Genomic DNA, 8123 nt, shown 5'->3' on the forward strand with positions numbered 1-8123 from the left:
ACATATGGCACATGTGTGCCACGTCCAAAAAAGCACTCCATTCGCTCAGAGAAGAAGGGTTAGTGTTAGGGTTAGGGTTAGGGTTAGGGTTAGGGTTAGGGTTAGGGTTAGGGTTAGGTTTAGGGTTAGGGTTAGGTTAAGGGTTTGGGTTAGTGTTAGTGTTAGGGTTAGGGTTAGGGTTAGGGTTAGGGTTAGGGTTAGGTTAAGGGTTAGGGTTAGGGTTAGGTTAAGGGTTAGGGTTAGGGTTAGGGTTAGGGTTAGGGTTAGGGTTAGGGTTAGGGTTAGGGTTAGGGTTAGGGTTAGTGTTAGGGTTAGGGTTAGGTTAAGGGTTAGGGTTTTGGCACTTATGGAACACATTTACTGTGATGTGCTTTATTGCTTGGCACACACAATCATTGTTCGAAATTGCACTTTATTCACTCTCAAACACATTGTGAGCAAAGGATGATACGGCGGGATATTGTGAGTCAGCCGAAGGTGCCAGGAGGCTTATTCCAAGTGTGCCTGACGCAGCTTCGCATCCAGTTCTATCTGCAACAATTTCATGGGGCTGAGAAGCACTGCTGTGGAGTTAGAGCGAAAATGAGAAAAAGTGTTTCCATCCCTGTGGGTTAGGGTTAGGGTTAGGGTTAGGGTTAGGGTTAGGGTTAGGGTTAGGGTTAGGGTTAGGGTTAGGGTTAGGGTTAGGGTTAGCAACCTATAGGCTTTGTGGTAAAAATCTTCTCCATATATGGCCACATGTGTGCCATGTCCAAAAAAGCACTCCACTCCGCTCAGAGAAGGCCTCCGAAGAGCGTTTTGGCACTTATGGAACACATTTAGTGTGATGTGCTTTACTGCTTGGCACACACAACCATTGTTCGAAAATGTAATTTATTCACTCTGAAAAACATTGTGAGCAAAGGATGATACGGTGGCTCATCGTGAGCCAGCGGAAGGTGCCAGGAGGCTCATTCCAAGTGTGCCTGGCGCAGCATCACATCCAGTCCTATAGGCAACAGTTTCACGTGACTGAGAAGCACTGCTGTGGAGTTAAATCTTCTCCATATATATGGCACATGTGTGCCACATCCAAAAAAGCGCTCCACTCGCTCAGAGGGTTAGGGTTAGGGTTAGGGTTAGGGTTAGGGTTAGGGTTAGGGTTAGGGTTAGGGTTAGGGTTAGGGTTAGGCAAGTCACCATTGGATTTTCTGTTGAAGAGAAAATTCAACTTCAAAAATTAAGTTTGTTGGCATATGGTGCAAAGGACCAAATGGCCTATTTTCTAATTCAGATGGAGGTGAAGTTGTAAAAACTTACACTGACCCTGATGTTCACACTTTGGTGAAGCAAGATGCCAATCAGCTGTATGCATATCAAAGGAAGATGCAAACTGGTGACATGAGGGCTCAACTGGTGGAGGAGGTTAAGAATGTACTTTCTCACACGCATACACACACACACACATACAATTAATGCAAATTGTTGCTCTGCAAGGTCTTCAATGCACATCATACTATGGTGATGAGAAATTTGATAAAAGATATTGACATAGGGATAGCTGCTTAGGGAATGTTTATCTCACAAATATTTTGTTCTGGGCATAAGTGCTGCCTTGATGCACATTTGGGTTACTCGGGTACCGTTTTTTTTTTTTTTTTTGACGTCAATGATTCCATTCCTCATGGGTCTCTATCTAAAAGAGACACAGTGACAAATGGAATAATGTGGGCCTTTTTTGTACAAGCATGCTATTTTACATTCAATTGGCTAATTTATTACAGACCGGAATTTGATTTTTTGAAAAGTGTTTTCGGCAAAAATACACTCAGAAAGGACTGTCCAGCTGGTTTTTCATTGTTGTGTTGTCTTGTTTGTCTGTGTGAGTGTGAATGTGAGGCTGAAGCCATCCCTGACCATCACTTTGGAAAAAGGAAACAAATGTATTGCAATACAGAACAAACCCAATGATTAGTTTACTAATAGACACATGCAAAGAACATATTAGGCTGTTCTGCTCTTTTAGCATCAATAGGCATAAATTAAATCTGCTAAAATGTAGATAGTTCATTTAGGGTATGCAGAACCTTCATCTAAAAATTAGCTATTCCGAAAAAGGCCTTGTAAATTAGGACAATCCGACTTTCAAAGGAACTTGGACCTTTTAAGTGTTGCAAATGACATCCTGACATGACGACTATGAGTGCGACACACCGACAGCAGGGTTCTTCATGGGGGACAGTGGACTGGGCCAAAAATTTTAATTGACTGAAATTGAAATGTGTTAATTGTTCTTTCAGGGTTGTTCTTGTGTTGTGGAGAGACATCAACTACTATGAACTATTCCAGCCTAACCTTCATTGTTCCACATTAGGAAAGCACATTCTCCTGGAGGAGGAGAAGACAAATGTCATATGTGGCCGAAACATGACATCTTTTTTGTTTAAAACTGTTTAACAGTACTAACATGTACTAACATTAACACTGTAACACTTGAGGTCATTCACACACCTGGGAGGGTGTGTCATCATTTTAACTTCAGTTTGTTCAACAGGACACTTCTTCAGGATCCACAGTTTGAATTGTTGTAACTTTGTTTGATGTTGTCCAGCTTCACAGATTACTGTTTGCAGATGTATAAAAAAAATATAACGTCATTTGATTTTACAGGGAACTGCCAAGTTGACACATGGGAAATACATGTGTCAAAAGGGGGGAGAATATGATTTTGTTGAGTAATCATGGTTAACAATTGGACAGGATATTTTTTTTGCTAAAATTGGTTTCTCCAAAACCAAAGTGAGTGAAACAAAGGTAGGTATGAGTTCCAACATTAGAGGTTGATAATGATCAGTGATCAGCAGTAGTAATGACACTCCATGGATTGTACAACACGCTGAAGACTTTGGTAAGTTACTGTATCTTGTTTTTTCTTTACTATATTACTGTATTTGGTACTTTGCCTTCCATAGTGCCAATGGTCATGTTAATGAGAGCAAATGGTCCATTGAAACCCAAATTTCCAGCTGTGAGCAAGGAACACTACTACAGTGTGACAATGTCCATCTTAATGCAAATTCAGACCAGATGGTGTGTTGGTTTAAATTCAGTGAAACCTTGTGTTGTTTGGCAAAAACTTAAATGCAGAGCTGGATGTTAAAATTAAAGTTAAAATAGATATTGGTGGCATGATGGCAGATGACAAAGTCAATGCTTTCAAGAAGGATCTAGAAGAACAAAAATGGGAGTGTGTGTACAGAGCCATAGATATAGACTTTCTTTATTGTCATTGCACAATAACACAACAGTGAAATTGCCAACGAAATGTCGTTGCCTGTAATAATAAATAATAAATAATAATGTGGAGAATCAATAGATGTCATCAAATATGAACAATGTACAGCGTAAACAGTAATTTGTACAAATCATTTAAATAATTTAGAATAAATAATAATAATTTAAGTTTTGCATGTGCGTGTGGGCAGGTAGAAGGGCTTATTTGGCATTCAGCAGTCTGATGGCCAGAGGGAAGTAGCTATCTCTAAACCTGGTTGTTCTACAGCGGATGCTGCAGAGCCTTCTCCCCGACGCCAGGCGAGAAAACAGTCCATGCTGCGGGTGTGTGGGGTCAGAGTAGATTTGACGGGCTCTTGACACGCAGCGGGTGTTTGCTATGTCCTTAATGGGGGGGGGGCTCCGCAGGAAGTGCAGTCGCTGCTGTGCTTTCTTTGCCAGAGAGGAGGCGTGGAGTGACCAGCCGGGGTTGTATGTGATGTGCACCCCCAAGTTGCGCTCACAACTTCTATGGCTGTGTCGTTGATGCAAAGTGGAGTGTGGCTGGGTCTGGATCTCCTGAAGTCGACGATGATCTCTTTTGTTCTGTCAATGTTCAGGACCAGGTTGTTCGCCTTGCACCAATCCACGAGTGTTTCACTTCGACCCAGTAAGCCAGTTCGTTGTTGTCCTGAATGAGGCCCACAACTGTTGTGTCGTCCGCGTGCTTCAGGATGTGGTTGCTGCTGTATCTGGGGCGACAGTCATGGGTCATCAGGGTAAACAACAGGGGGCTGAGAACACATCCCTGGGGTGAGCCGGTGTTCAGGGAGATGACACTGGATGTGTTGTTGCCCACTCTGGGTTCTATTCGTGAGGAAGTCAAGCAGCCAGTTGCACAGGGAGGTCTTAGACCCAGCGGCTCCAACTTGCATACCAGGTCCTGGGGGATGATCGTGTTGAATGCTCCAGGAACAGCGAGTTGTTTCTCTTCTCCAGATGCTCCAGGCTCAGATGGAGAGTAGTGGAGATGGCGTCCTCAGTGGAGCGGTTTGGCTGGTATGCGAATTGCAATGGGTTGAGTGATGGGGGGAGTTTGGAGGTGATATGGTCCTTAACCACCCTCTCGAAGCATTTCATGATGGTGGATGTAAGTGCAATGGGCCGGAAGTCGTTTAGACATGTGATGGAGGATTTCTTGGGCACTGGAATAATGTGGCAGACTTGAAACATGGGGGGACGACAGCCTGGGCCAGTGAGGTGTTGAAGATGTCCGTGAGCACATGGGCCAGCTGGTCTGCACATTCCTTGATCACCCATCCTGGAATGGCGTCGGGGCCTGCAGCTTTCCGCACGTTGACCTTCCTCAGGACTCTCCACACTGCAGCGGCATCCAACTTGACTTGAAAAGTTCATCGGGGTGGGGGGTAGCCTTCCTAGCAGGGTTGTGGTTTAGAGCTTCAAACCTTCCAAATAATTTATTTAGCTCATTGAGGAAGCTGATGTCATTCTGGCAGGGTGCAGGTGTGGCTTTGTAGCCAGTGACAGACTGGATGCCCTGCCACAGTAGTCTGGTGTTGCATGGGTCCTGGAAGAAGCTTTGGATCTTCTGACTGTGGGCACGCTTTGCTACTCTGATGGCACGGTTCAGATTTGCCCTTGCTGATCTGAGTGCCATCACATCACCAGATTTGAAAGCAACATTGCGTTCCCTCAGTCTTTCACGCACCTCTTTAGTCAGCCAAGGTTTCTGGTTGTCCCGTGTGATGATCGTCTTGGTGACTGTAACCTCCTCCATGCACCACTGTATGTAGCCTGTTACAGATGCAGCATCCTCTACCCCGTTGGTCTGCTGGTTGTCTGTTGCAGCCTCTCTGAACATACCTATTCGGTACACTCAAAACAGTCTTGCAGGGCAGGCATAGCTCCCTCTGGCCACGCCAGAAATGTGGATGAAGCATACCAACACTTTCTACATACTTATATGAAGCTGTACGATAAGAACTGTCCCTGGAGAGAAAAGTAAAAAAAAGCAAAAGAAAAACAACCAGCCATGGTTGACAAAAGGGCTTTCCTAATGCTTGCAAGAAGAAGAACACACTATACAGGAAATTCATCGTTCAACAGACTAAAGAATCAGAAAGAACACACAAGACTTATAAAAATAAGTTTACTACATTCACAAGAGTGTGTAAGAAGGAATATTACATCTATTAGACAAGCACAAAAACAATATTCGAGCAACCTGGGGCATTCTAAATATTATTATCAGGAAAAGTAACAAGAAGACAGACTACCCTAATTATTTCATGGTGAGAAACACCTATAATGAGGATATGGATGAGACAGTTGAAAAGTTCAATAACTACTTTGTCAATATTTGTCCCAAACTAGAAGGAGCGAGTCCAAAACAAAGGACAAGCGAGGAAAGGAATGAAACAATAGAAAAGGAATCCTAATTCTATGTTTCTGATAGATGTAACAAAAAAGGAAATCATCGACATTGTCAAAAATTGTAAAGCAAAAACATCAACTGATTGAAATGGACACTATAAAAATGGTAGTCAACAAGATCGTAGAACCGCTTATGTACATCAGTAATTTTTCTTTTCAGATTTCCCCAATAAATTAAAACAGCTAAGGTTGTTCCAATTTTTAAAAATGTGACAAACACCAATTTACAAACTATCGGCCAGTCTCTTTACTACCACAATTCTCCAAAATTATTGAGAAGCTATTCAACAATAGGCTGGGTAGGCTGGATCAGAAAGTCAGTATGAATAGAGAGCGAGCATTTCTACCTCCATGCCACTGATCAAAATTATGGAGGAAATCACTAACGCTATACATCATAGAAAGTGTGCAGCCCCAGTATTCATGGATATGACAAAAGCCTTTGATACAATCAATCATGACATTCTAACAACTAAATTAGAAAGGCACGGAATAAGAGGATTAGTTCTGAACTGGGTCAAAAGCTACTTAGCTGACAGGAAGCAATACGTAAAGCTAAGAGAATACACATCTGCAAGTTCATATATCATGTGTGGAGTAGCCCAGGGGTCAATACTGGGACCAAAACTGTTCAACTTGTACATCAATGATATCTCCAAAGTCACAAAAGACTTAAAGCTGGTATTATTTGCGGATGATACCATTGCTTTTTGTTCCGGAGGGAGTACAGACGAAATCATTGGAAAGGTCAGAGAATAAATGGTCACACTAAAAAGATGTCATGTGTTGTTTTCCAATTGCATGCAGCACTTGCCTTGTCATGGAGTACTAAAGGGCAGAGAGGTAGTGACGTGTGGGTCGATACCAAAATATCGATTCCTGAGATGATAACACAGCTTAATGCTGCATCATGGATTCTATGAAAATGTTGATATTTTGATACTCCAATCATTTGAGGTGCCTGGGGTCACTGTTCTTAATTAGAAAAATAAAACTTTAAGAATCTACCAAATACACGAGTTGTCTGGTATCAGCTGGGAAGGGAATCAGTGTAATCACACATGTCTACACACCATTGTTTTCAAAGGGAGGGGCTGGGAAGAGGAGGAGATGGCGGCCATGACAATGAATGGGCACAAATGACTGAAAAGGCTGAATCACACATGTTGAACAGAAGTTTCTTACGGCAAAATTTGAGATATTGACACCACAAGACGACCGTGAGTGGGCCGAGGGTTGGGGCTTCGCGTAGATCTGCTCGTTTTGCATATCGGTTGAGGAATGGCCGCAAGAGGACAAGTCAAAAACATAGAAAATTGAAGAGCTGGAGAAAAAAAAAGACGGCGTCTTTAACGTGGGAGTCACTGGCAAAAATTCTTGACTTTTGTCGCTTCTAGGGGCCACAGAAGGCAATCCGAACATCTCTCAGACATAAGCGTGACATTTTAGGAAAGGAGACGAAAATCCCTACGTTTTCACCAAAATAAATCAAGGTAGCTAAAACGGTGTGGCCAGGAGGAGGAGTTGTTTGCACAAAACAATTATCTTTCCGCCTCCCATGCTCTAGCGTCAGAGTGCGAGATAAGGGTCCTTCTGATGAAGATAGAGCCAAAACTAAACATCCAACGAAAAAACTAATTAGCCACAGAGAGAGTCGCATTATGCGCACAAAAATGGGAAGATTAAGATATAATAATAGCTAAACAGGATAAGATGGACTGCTCTGCAATGCAGTGCATGCCCATAGTTCATACATTAATGGAATATTTTTTATACTATGATGTTAAATAGACTAATTGTTAAAACACATTAAATGAATTATCTGAAGTCTCTGTTTACCAGCCTGAATTTTACACGAAATCATCACAAAATCACTCATACTTGGTGTATGTCTCTACACTCATCTTAAGGATGTATGGCTGATGCTACTGTACATTGGATGTTGCGTTGTTTTATTGCATCAAGTCATGTGTTCAAAGAATACATATGTTAAAACTTAAATAAATAAATATGCAAGTTAGTGAAGGTCTTCCGTAAATGCTCATATGTATCTACAAACACATTTCAAAAATAATGTGTTGCTGATCAGAGTGTTGTACGAATGAACAAAGTAGCCAAAACGTAATAAATGATATTAGTATTGTACGTATATTTCTAGTGTAGCTGGTGGAGTCTCTTCTCTCTTATGCAAAAACAACATTTAAAAAAACGAATAACTTTTGCTTCCATTTTTGTTTCTTCTACTTTACTTAATATATGTTTTGGTCTTTTTCGATGGAAGGCATACAATATTGTAATGAACAGCAGAAGCCTATAGCCTCTGGCTTCCGCTGGTGGACAAAGCAGCTGAATGAATCAGCTTTGAAATGCTTTTTTTTTTATTTCAAGACTACGCTGTACTTTGGATCACTGGTGAG

Source organism: Doryrhamphus excisus, chromosome 15, assembly GCF_030265055.1.
Source record: "Doryrhamphus excisus isolate RoL2022-K1 chromosome 15, RoL_Dexc_1.0, whole genome shotgun sequence".
NCBI classification, from domain to species: Eukaryota; Metazoa; Chordata; class Actinopteri; order Syngnathiformes; family Syngnathidae; genus Doryrhamphus; species Doryrhamphus excisus.